Below are 8,832 nucleotides of genomic sequence, written 5' to 3'. Positions count from 1 at the left end.
TGTTGCAAAGGTTTTCTTCACGGGTATCAGTTTAGAGTTTCTGGATAGATCAAAGAATCTGTTTCAGCTAGCTGAAGCTGAAAGGGAATTAGTTACCTTATGCAGTTTCTAAGGAATGTCAGGAAACTGTCTTTAGTGAAGGCTGTACAGTCAGAAGTAAAAAGCTAAGAGCAATGCCCCAGCTCCTCTGAACTCAGCCTTGTAGAAATCCCACTGATGCCTCTCCCTGTTTCTCAGCATCAACAAGGCAAAGATCCAGTATCAGAACACCCACTCTGCTGTGGAATATCGAATGCCTCTGCAGTTGTTTATGTGAGAAGAGCCTGGTGCTCATAATCTTCAAATCTGCCTTCCAAGTCTCTTGTTGGTGCATCTGTTTGAATGTAACTAGCTATAAGTCTATGTACTAAAAGAATGGGATTCTGGGAAATATAAATTTTGGAGTCAACTTGAGAAAGGTGAGGATCAACAATATGGAGCGCTATTAAAATGGAGGGTGTCCAAAGGTCTTTGGACCCCCACAAGTGACCAATTTTCATTGTAACTAGTCTCTATTTTTTGAAGAGCTTTGTTTTCATTTTCTTTAATAATACAGATGTTTCAAACATTTCATATATCCTGATATTTATTGTTTATTCATTTATTCAATACATAGTTATTGAGACTTGGTTATGTACCCATCATTATGCTTTTAAATGGAGATAGAATGACAATCCTGACTTGTGGAATTTTGAGTCTAGCAGGGCAGACAGACATTAAATTATCACAGAAATAAATCTGGCATTACAAATGTGATCATTTAGACAGAGGTTGTATTGAGAGCATATACTAGGGATAATTGGTCCACTCGAAAGGTCAGATGAGAGTTTGCTAACGAAGTGGTCTGAATTTTGAAAGACAAGTAGAAGCCAGTTCTTGAAAGGTGATAGAAGGCTGTTTGAGGCAGGACAGGTAAATTTTCACAGACCAGGGAGCAGGAGAATATCTGGCAAGTATGAGGATTTGAAAGAACATGGTTGTGACTGATATATAGAAAGTGAGAGAAAATGTGGTGCTAAACGATGCTGGAAAGACAGGTAGAGGCCAGACCATGAAGAGCCTTATGGCCCAAAACAAGCATTTTGGTCTTTGTCCTAAGAGGGTTGGGAAGCCTCAGTCTTAGGCTTCCATGTGGAAAATAGTTTGCAAGATTCAAGGTTATTGCAGATGAACAAGTGAGGAGGTGACTGCAATTGTTCAGGGAAGAGTTACCCGGCGCTTAGCCCAAAGAAGTGCTGGATGAATGTTGGCTGGAGGAATGAAGTAACAAAATGTCAAAGTTATTACTGATGCTTCTTTTAAGCAATAAGAAAGCAAAAAGGGTGTCTGGAGGGCATTTTGTGAATATTTAATGAGCAAATACAATATAGTAGAGAAATAAGCTGGTACAGATTAGTGAGACATAGGATCAAAAATATTTATATTAACTGAAAGTACCCAGTTATAATGAGGAGAGCATCTATGCAACATATACTTATTACATTTGGCTCAGGTTATTTGTTTTAATAATATAGTGCATTTGTTGACTGGCTAATGAGATTTACCAGTAATAACATGTAAACAGTTCAGCAGAAATCTATTAATTTAGATAGTCTGGTTATGTAGGAGCTTCCTTAAATAAAGGCTCAGTGCCTACCAAATACATTGTTAACTATGCTGGTTAATAAGGTCATTTGTATAAAGGCAATAACCTGTCAGGCTTTGAGTTTACTTGTTAATGAACTCTTGCTGAACATAGTGAGAGATTTGGAGATTGTTAGTCACAGCAATTTTTAAATTGAGAGTCACAACCTTCTTGAAGCTCCAAAATGGGTTTAAGGATAAAAGAGAATGACTTATTAGAACTAAAATGTGCCTTATAATTCTCTGAATCCTAGCATGGCAGGACCAATAAATATCAATAGTTTGGGGGATAAATGAAGGGGGAAGCCTTTGACAAATCATGCTTTTTATTTTTTAAGATTTTTCTTTGATGCGGACCATTTTTTAAAGTTTTTATTGAATTTGTTACAATATTGTTTCTGTTTTTTTAATTTTTTTTTTTTTTTTTTGCCACGAGGCATGTAGGATCTTAGCTCCCCAACCAGGGATCGGCCCCAAACTAGTTGCATTTGAAGGTGAAGTCTTAACCACTGGACTGCCAGAGAAGTCCCTGGAAAACCATGCTTGATGATAGTAAGTAGAAGGAAAAAATAGAATGAGGGAATAAATACCAAGCACAGGGGATGTCATACGAACCTCAGTTGTTGCCTCTCTTTGAGGTCTAAGTGTTGGTTTCAAAAGATGGAGAGAACTTTAGAAGTATCAGGTGTTTCAACAGCCTTAAACCTTTCCTTGGTCCAGGTGCCTTCCCAATACTCTATTTCTGTTTCTTCCTGGGCTGACCTAAATGTCATTTACTAGGCTCAGGCAAGACACCAGGCCTCCCGAGAGCATCATGGCTCCCCAGATCCCATAAGACCACCACAGTCATGGTAAGAAGCCAGGGGTCTCATTTTGAAGTGGTAGTTTATATTGATTTACAAGAAAGGGAGGATGTTAGCGATTAATCCACATGCTTCTTTTGGCGGTCCCACATCATGAATTTTGTTGCATAGACTTTTGCTGTAGTAAGCAGTCACAGAGACCATCTTCACTGGTAAAGAATGAATTTAAAAAAAGTATCTTAAGACACTGGTAAAGAAATTGAAGCCTATTAAAAGTCAAGTAGCTTTCTTAATTATAAAACCGGTGTGAGGCAGAATTTGATAGGAGTCAATTTGTAACTTCTACTTGCCTACTGGATATTTTTAAAAAGGGAGCTGTTTCAGTGGGATTGTGACCGTGACTGTGATGATTTTTCATGTTTCACTAGGCTGCTCTCAAGTTTTGTCCGTCCGTCCATAACAGAAATGTCCCTGGAGGCCAGTGAATGATGTTCTGAATATGAGTGAAATAGCCCTCTTCTGTGAAATCTGAATATGAGCAAAAAAGCCTACTTCTATGAAAATCACTATTTTTTTTTCTTTTTTAAAGAAAGAGTTTTTATAAAAGGACTTCCTACCTTCGCAAAAGATATTAAAAACCAAGGCTAAAAGAGATACACTTATGCCTTAGGAGTTAGAAGGAAATTTAGTGGTGTAACCTGTAACCCTTTTTTGTATACCCTTATAGCTCAAAAATGCTACTGTCAGTATAGATCAATGACCTTGAATCAAAAACTACCATAAAAGCTACTGGCACATAATGAAGCATTTACAAGCATAACACAGAAAATATCCAAACAAACCCCAAATCCTCCTTTTTTATCAGCCACACAAACTGAGGCAAACTCCTGACCATACGTCCCCAAACAAATAGAAACCAAGTCCAGTTACCTAAATTATTCCAATTTTTTTCCTTGAAAGGTCATCCGAGAAGATTTGCGCTAGAGCCTGGAGGCAACTGATCACAGACAGCAGGTACTACAGTTGAGAAAATTCTGCAAACTCCTGTTTATTTTCATTTTGGTGGTATACTTTCATCATCTTGCCCTCAAAAATTTCCTGTGCAAAGTAACTTCATCCTCTATTTCAGCTTCCCATTTTGTCTTGTTTACTTTTTCCTTTATGACTCATCGGTGATGGTTTCTCATTCCTTCTGGGTGGTCTAAGTTACCCTTGGTGGAAGCAAGGTGCTGAGTGAGTACTCCAAGCATAAGAGTCCTTGCTTGTCAACAACTCATGAATGAGCTCTGTCAAGGTAGTGATAAAGAGGAGATGAATCATGGGTTCAAGTACTCTCGATTTATCTACACCAATCATAGTTATCTCAGGGAAAATTCCAACATATCTTCATTATTCAAGATTCCCGTCATCCATTGGGTTCTCTAATCTGGACTTCCCTCCAGACCTTCCCTCCAAATTGAACTAGTTAGACCTTGTGTTTTGCCACTAATTTCTGTTTACTTCATTTGCATATTACTAATGGGAGAGAGTAATCAGTAAACAGAATAGTAGGGAATGAATGGTGCCTATTCATTGAAGCTTTAGTAGTGTTCATGAATATTTGTTCTTTTGTTTATTCCAGACACCTTGGAAAGTGGCCCTCAACACTTCTTTTAGGTTGGGCAGGGTCGTATGGTTAATTATGGCAAAGGGTTATGGGTGGATGTGATTCCAGTTGCTTTTGGGTCAAAGCATTGGATTGTTTAAACAACTGTCTTCAGCTCTCTTTTACTCTGGCATGTTGATGGTCGAGACATAAGATGAAAGTAACCTTATCGCTGAGCTACCACAGGAAACACAGAGTCTTGGAAATTTACGTGGAACCACAGCAGATTTTATGCGAGAAATAAGGCTTTATCGCATTGTTCCACTGAAGTTGTGGGACTTATTCATTCCTGCAGCATATCTTAGCCATTACACTGAAACTTCTGCCTTAATTAGTTAAACTTACACTTGTGTTCTTGACTCACCCAGTATTTAAGGACACAGGAATATAAATCCTCTGCCTTTAACTTTTTTCTGTATTTTGGTTGTCCTCCCAGTGCCTTGCTAAATGGTACATGTTTCCTAGAAATCATACACAACACATTTTATTTCTGCTAAATAAATATAAGCCCCAAAGTTGCAATTATAACTTTTCTTCTGTAAAACCTGTTACCAACTCCATGTTAAAAACATTTCACCATCCATTTCTTCCTTGTATATGATACATTTCTCTTTTGGTCAAAATCTTCTACCCATCCCTCGAAATTATCAATTTCTCAAGGACACATGAGAAAATGTTTGTCAACTCTGTTTCTAGGCTATTGTGACAGATTAGTTATAACATTTATGTTTCTTTGTCATTCTCATAGTACTCTGCAGGTGTAAGCAGAAAATTATAGACAAGAGTTGCATTCAGGAGGTCAGAATTTACTAATAGATGGTGATCGGTTAATACGGTGGTGTCTCAAGCCAGCTGCTGTTGTCATGACCTCCTTCCTTTCGTTGTCCTGCTCTGTGTGGACACGGTGGCTCTGTCAGTCTCCCTGTAACTGTCAAAGTCAGGAGAATGTTGGAATGAAACCATGCAGTTACATTGCTTGTGCTGAACTGGACTTTAAAAAAATAATAATATCATTTATTATTTATGCTTGCCTCAGTTATCCAGCTCCCAGCAGGGATAGATGCACAGCATCAATCACAGCATGGGAAGAAGGGACTTGCTCCTGGATGACAATTATCATAACTGATTCTTGCATAACCTTTGAAAGTTTTAAGCACATATTTCTTTTATGTTAGTTGGGGTTCTGGAGAGAAACACACCCAGTGGGGAAAAAAAGAGATTTGTTATTATATGGAATTTGTTCCAAGTTTTTTTTTTTTTTTTTTTTAGAAGTCCTAGGATCTGCCATCTGCTTATCTCTTGGGTCTTCAAGAAACCTAGTGGTGTAATTCAGTCCAAAGCCCTGAGAACCAGGGGAATGGAGCATGTAAATCCCAGTCTGAAGGCCAGAGAAGATGAAATGTGATGTCCTATTTCAATCCATGAGGCAGGAAAAATGGGCAAATTTGTCTTTACTCTGTCTTTTTGTTCTATTTAGGCCCTGGAATGATTAGATGATGTCCACCATGTGAGAGTGGGCAGTCTACTTTACAGAGTCTGTTCAATTCAAATGCTAAACTAGTCTGGAAGCAGTCCTACAGACTCTACAAATAATGTTTAATCTGGATGCACTTTGTGGCCAGTCAAATCGATATATAAAATTAACTGTGACACCGTATTATTGTGAGAATAGACCTAGAAGATAAATTTGGTTGGTTAGGTTTTTTTTTTGTTGTTGTTGTTATTACTACTGCTCTTACTATTGTTACTATTTATTATCTCTACTCAAGATAGAAATAGAGATACAAAGAGAAAAGAAACAGAAGTTTCATAAATGTATGTGATTTTACCAATGTCCCATACTTAATAAGTTGCAAAGCATGGTCTTGAATCTGGGTCCTTGAACCCTAAATCCTCTTTTCTTGTCTTTTCTGTTGGCAAACCTGAATGCCCACTACAGGCTTGGCACTAGAACTTGTCTCCTTATGACAGTTCACTGATAGTTATAAATTTATAACAATCTTCAGATTTCAAGATGTGAAAGCATGCTGATTACATTCCCATTCTTGATGCACAAATACCTGCTTCAGTTGGAACGCGCTCCATGATACAATCCCATATTGCACAGCTCTAGGTTGTCTTTTTCCCCCTCCTTAGGTTTTATTCATCCTGATTGGCAAAATCCAGTGTTAATCTTTCCTTTCTTAGTATCCTTTTTTGAGAAGTGTTTTTGCTGTGGGACATCTTCTCTCATACTTTACAGGTAGCTTTCTTTTTCCTCAGTAGTGAACACACTATGCTAAGGGATATGTCAAATGTATTTTATCTTCTTTGGGTGTTTGAAGTTCCAGCAAAAAGACCAACTACCTAGAGGCATCCCCCTCTCTGGTAGAGTTCTGTGCTGCTAGCTTAGATGAATGAGGTCCATTAAAAAGCACCTTTGCTGGGTTTCTCATGAAAGGATTTTTATACTATTAAAGGTTTAAAATATATTTTAAAAGCTTCTTTTTAAAGTCATTAAAGTTTTATTTTTATCAGAGAAATCTATGTCTATGTTAAAAATAAAAAAGACAGAATAGTTTGTAATAAATAATCTTTTTGCCCTTATTCTACTCTAGCTTCAGTCTTACTCAACAGAGGCAACCAATTTAATTGTTTCTGTTTTTAGTTCTCCTGGACATTATGTCCATAATTCTAAATAATGTGCTTTTTTTACTTTTTGATTTACGATTGAGAGTAGTTTCTGACATTATATACTTTCCTAAGGCTAAGACTTTCTCTCTCTTGTACAACACCTATGTCTCTGCCCCTTTTTCTTCTTTCCATTTATTCTAAATAATCAGGCATGATAACATTCTATTGGTTTTTTTCCAGCTTCCAATCATATCTACCTATCTGTCCATCTATCAAATTTTTTATACATCTATATATTTTTTGTATCCACTTTCAATAGTCTCTTCTGAATCCCTGCTCTGTAAGATACATATTTTTGTGTGAATTTTTTTTTTACATATTGCTCTTTCCATTGCTCAATTTCTGACAGCTATATCTCTACCTTTAGCATTTTTTAAATATTGAAAACATTCACAATATATTATGTAAACATAATTAATCTTGTTATTTCTATCAGTTAATTCTTAAATCTCAAAAAAACTAAAAGGCTTTTCATCATTATGACTATGTTAACATGTTTCCATTTCCTTCTCTGTGGGTCAAGTACCATTACCTTTGTCTATGCCACTTGAGGGAGAATATAGTGTCAAGGCCAAGTGGAATATATTTTTCTTATACATCAGCACTTTCTCAAAATTATGCACATTTTAGTTTGCAACATTTTGAAGTTATGATTCTTCTGTATAGTTTTTATTTCCCTAGGTTTTTTTTTTTTTTTTTTGGTTGGTTGGTTTTCCTTTCTCCAAGATTTTCTTTTTGTCTTTCTTTTAATGCAGTTTGAATATAATATCCTCAGGTATAGCGTTTCATTTTTTTGGTATTTGTCCTGCTTGGTATTCTTTGAGTTGGGTTTGTAGTTTATCATTAGTTTTGAAAAATTCTTAGCCATTATCACCTCAAATATTTCTTCTGTTCTTTTGCTTTTTCTTTTCCTTGTGAAATTCTTATTATATGTATATGACAACTCTGGTAATTGTGACACAGTTCTGGATACTCTTTTCCATATTTCAAATTCTTTTTTCTATTTATATTCATGTTTGAAAGTTTCTACTACCATATTTTCAAGTTCACTGATTTTTTTTTTCTTGGCTGTGTTCAATCTACTGATGAGCCATCCAAAGACTTTCTTCATTTCTGTTAAAGTGTTGTTTATTCCTATCATTTTCTTTTCTTTCTTAGTGTTTCCATCTCTCTGCTTACATTACCCATCTGTTCTTGAATGTTTTCTATTTTTTTTCCCACTGCTGCTGCTAAATCACTTCAGTCATGTCCGACTCTGTGAGACCCCATAGATGGCAGTCTACCAGGCTCCTCCATCCTTGGTATTCTCCAGGCAAGAACGCTGGAGTGGGTTGGCATTTCCTTCTCCAATGAAAGTGAAAAGTGAAAGTGAAGTTGCTCAGTCACGTCTGACTCTTTGTGACCCCATGGACTATGCAGTTCGTGGAATTCTCCAGTCAAGAATACTGGAATGGGTAGCCTTTCCCTTATCCAGGGGATCTTCCCAAACCAGGAATCGAACCCAGGTCTCCTGCATTGCAGGTGGATTCTTTACTAGCATAGCCACCAGGGAAGCCCAAGAATACTGGATGGTAGCCTATCCCTTCTCCAGTGGATCTTCCCAACCCAGGAATTGAACTGGCGTCTCCTACATTGCAGCGGGATTCTTTACTAACTGAACTATCAGGGAACCTCCTATATAAACCATAGGGGTTTTGCATTCCCAGTCTGAGCATTTCAAAATCTCTGTCATATCTGATTCTGGTTCTGATGCTTGCTCCATCTCTTCAAGCTGTGGTGTTCTTGTGTTTGTTTATTTGTTTTTGCCTTTTAGTATACTTCATAATTTTTTTGGAAAGCCAGACATGATGTACTGGGTAAAAGAACAGGTATACAGGCCTTTAAGGGACAGTTTTATATTTATCTGGCTAGCAGTTAGGCCATGTTTGCTGTGGCTATGCAGTTAGAGGCTAAAGCTTCCTCTAATGTCCTTGTTTTTATCTCCCCTATTTTCTTTGGGTTTTCCTGGAGATTGCTTAAATAGTGTGATGGTTAATTTTAATGTATCAA

The sequence above is a fragment of the Ovis canadensis genome, chromosome 5 (assembly GCF_042477335.2).
Source record: "Ovis canadensis isolate MfBH-ARS-UI-01 breed Bighorn chromosome 5, ARS-UI_OviCan_v2, whole genome shotgun sequence".
Classification (NCBI taxonomy): domain Eukaryota; kingdom Metazoa; phylum Chordata; class Mammalia; order Artiodactyla; family Bovidae; genus Ovis; species Ovis canadensis.
Note: the sequence above shows the minus strand (reverse complement) of the source record.